At 45.0% G+C, this 3,584-nt stretch overlaps 1 protein-coding gene across 2 annotated transcripts in view; it reads right to left on the bottom strand.

Moving 5' to 3' along the window:
* Shroom3 (shroom family member 3) overlaps positions 1 to 3,584 on the bottom strand; it is a 290,573-nt gene that overhangs the window by 83,011 nt on the left and 203,978 nt on the right. The window lies entirely within an intron of this gene.

Genomic DNA, 3,584 nt, shown 5'->3' with positions numbered 1-3,584 from the left:
CTAATTATCGGTTGAGAACCTTCTATCAGATAGCAACTATCAGGTTAGGAATTTTTTTAAGCCAGCATAAGATTCTCACTCTTGCTCTCTTCCTTCTCTCTTGCTCTCCTCTTCCGATTCCCTTCCCCTCCTCTCTCTCCACATGCTCATGGCCTGCCTCTATTTCTCTTTTCTCTTCTCCTCTCCTCTCCTCTCCTCTCCCCTTCTCTCTCTCTCTCTCTCTCTCTGCCTCTACTACCCTTTTAACTCCCCTCCCCATGCCCTGAATAAACTCTATACTTAAAAAACAAACAAACAAACAAACAAAAAAGCTATTCCCATTCTTTTTCTTTTTTATTAGATATTTTCTTCATTTACATTTCAAATGCTATCCTGAAAATCCCCTATACCCTTCCCCCCTTCAGTTCCTTGGGGACTTTCTCTAGCTCCCACTCTTTCTAAAAGGGACCCGTCTCCGGCTCCATCTTTGCTAAGCCTGCCTTGTGCTTCCCTCCCACTCCCGGCCCACACCCACCATGTTTATCTCTGGTCTAGATTCATACTTGCGGCTGAGGAGTCTGCTTGGGTCGATAGTCCTGCTTACGTCTGAAGGAGTGCTGGTCTCTTTCCCAAGTGTAGGAATGAAAGGACATGACAGGCCTTGAAGCTTCCCAGAAGGAACTGTGTGAGCTGGTGATTTACGCCCTTGGTTTCCTTATTAACTGACTGCCAGACTTCAGGAAACTGGAGCCAACCCAAGTGGGGCCCTTGGCAGCTGGTATGAGCCATAGCCCAGGGACCAGTGTGGAGCAGTTGCTGAGAGCAAGGGACTGGGGAGGCTTGGGGTAGGTTGGGGGTGGGTCTGGAAGGAAATGTGTTCTGGAATCCTCAGAGGTACTCTAGATCAACAGGGTGGCTCTGCTTCCACACAGTTAGCAGACACTTCCGTACAGTGCTGTGGTGAAGAGAGACTAAGAGGCTGCTGAAACCCTCATCCTCCCTCCCTCAATATTTGAAAATACGTAGTAAGTTAATCAATGTTACTGGAAGCAGATATCTCTTTCTAGACATGCACACTCACCCATCCCCCTCAACATACACACTCACTCATCCCACACACACATATAATACACTTAACCCCCACTCACCTATCCATCTGCACACACGTATACACATTTACCCATGCACCACACACACACACACACACACACACCACCCCTAAACACCTTTGCTTCCTGACTTATATAAGAACTTGAAGACACTAATCGGATTTTAAAAGTCTGTCCTTTAAACTAACTTTATAACAAGTCAAGGTGACTGGAGTTATAAAGTCAATAGAGAACCCTGGTCTGTTTTACACATGTGTGCTCTAACACTATTGAAATGTACAGTGACAAGTTGTATATGCTTTAAATTTATTCTCATCTTAAAAAGCAAAGAGCAAGAAATAAAGAAAAAGAAAATGGCCAATTCCTTCATGAGGACCCGCTCCTGGGCTGTTATGACCCACCACGCTTCCTACCCACCCGCCAGCCTTCTAGCCTCAAGCTAAGCGGCTACACTTAAATATCCTTCTTTTTCTGTGGACAAAGCCGGAGAAATAGAAAGTTTACAGAAGTGGAAGTGGGGCTGAGGGTCATCATGTGGGGAGTCCTGACATTCTACCACTGGCCAACAGGGTATTCCCAACATTACCCACGCAGAGCAGAGGATAGAGAACCGAGTTTCTGAAAGGGAGATTCTAGTCTATATTAAGTCCCTACTGTGTGACTGCAACTTAAAAGTCTGCTAGTGATCCAGGGAGGACAGTCATCCCCGTGAGCAATATTAGCGCTAAAGCCTCCAACGCCACGCATCCCCAAGCCTTCGCTCCATGAGCATCCCACCCCACGCCAGTCAGTGGGAGGATCAGCAGTTTCCAGCACCCATGATGGTCAGCTTACGAACCTGTAACTCCCTCTCCAGAGAGAACTGACACCCTCTCCTGGCCTCCAAGGGCACCTGCGCCCACATAGTACACACACACACACACACACACACACACAAAATACTCATTTAAAACAAATCAAAATAAATCTTAAAAACACACAGGCTCCCATTCCAACAATAATTATATATAATATACATATTATATATTATTATTATATTATATATAATATATGCATATATTATATATAATATATATGCATATATATATATATTTAAAGATTTATTCATTATATGTAAGTATACTGTAGCTGTCTTCAGATGCACCAGAAGAGGGTGTCAGATCTCATTACGGATGGTTGTGAGCCACCATGTGGCTGCTGGGAATTGAACTCAGGACCTTCATAAGAGCAGTCAGTGCTCTTAACCACTGAGCCATCTCTTTAGCCCCCAATATATATATTTTTAGTGTATTACCTTAGGTCCTGCCTTTATTTTGGTCTGTTGTTGATATTCTGAATCAGTGTCTCTCTGTATAACCTAAGCTAGCCTCAAACTCATAATCCCCCTGTTGTAACCTCCCAAGTGCTAGGATCACAGGTATGCAATTTTGATTTATCCTTATTGCTGTTGTTGTTTTGATTTCTCTGTGTAGCTCTGACTGTCTTAGAACTTGCTCTATAGACCAGGCTGGCATCGAACTCAGAGATACATCTGCCCTTGCTTCCCAAATGTAGGGACCAAAGGCATGCGCCATCACATCCAGCCACAGGTATGCAATTTTAAATTTAATTTTAAATAGTGGTCAAACCTGCCTGGCTCTGGCTATGTCTCTTTGGATATCTGTATATCTCCCAGGCATGCTTTATTGAGAACTCTGCCAGAGTGCTGTCCTATGCAGTCTTCTCTGGCAGACAGAAGAAGGCCTCCTCTCCTGGACCTGAATGATATCCAAAGCCTTTATGCTGAGATTAGAGACTCAATAGGAGATTGGGGGAAGGCAGCTAAGTGGTCCACAGAAGAGAAGATACTGTGGATGAAGGAGGATGGGAAGGAGCTGGTGGCTAGAGTCTGAGCACAAAGGCCTGGCGGGCCCTGAGTGGGAAGGTCCTACCAGGTCCTAGCTGGGACTTAGAAGTTTATCCTAAAGGCAACTGGAAGCCATTGGAAGTCTTCAAGCAGAGGGACAGGATTCCTCTGTAGAGGCCAGTGGTGGAATTGGGTCAACTGGGCTTGTCTCCAGAGTGCAGCCTGGAAGTGAAGGACATGAACGTGGCCTTGGGCTTGGAATGTAAGCACCATCAGGCTAACCATGCTGTCAACTTTTGTATGGCTTCCACACTCAACGTATGTGTAGGCCTCCAGCAATAGGTACCTGGCACACAGGCGCCTCTCAAAAATATTTGCTGGGTGGGGCTGGAGAGATGGCTTAGCGGGTAAGAGCACTGATGGCTCTTCCAAAGGTCCCGAGTTCAAATCCCAGCAACCACATGGTGGCTCACAACCATCTGTAATGTGATCTGGCACCCTCTTCTGGTGTGTCTGAAGATAGTTACAGTGTACTTACATATAATAAATAAATCTTTTTTTTTTTTTTTAAAGATTTATTTATTTTATTATATGTAAGTACGCTGTAGCTGTCTTCAGACACTCCAGAAGAGGGCGTCAGATCTTGTTAC

This window comes from Mus pahari, chromosome 13 (genome assembly GCF_900095145.1).
Source record: "Mus pahari chromosome 13, PAHARI_EIJ_v1.1, whole genome shotgun sequence".
Taxonomy (NCBI): domain Eukaryota; kingdom Metazoa; phylum Chordata; class Mammalia; order Rodentia; family Muridae; genus Mus; species Mus pahari.
This window is presented reverse-complemented; position numbering and strand designations above follow the sequence as displayed.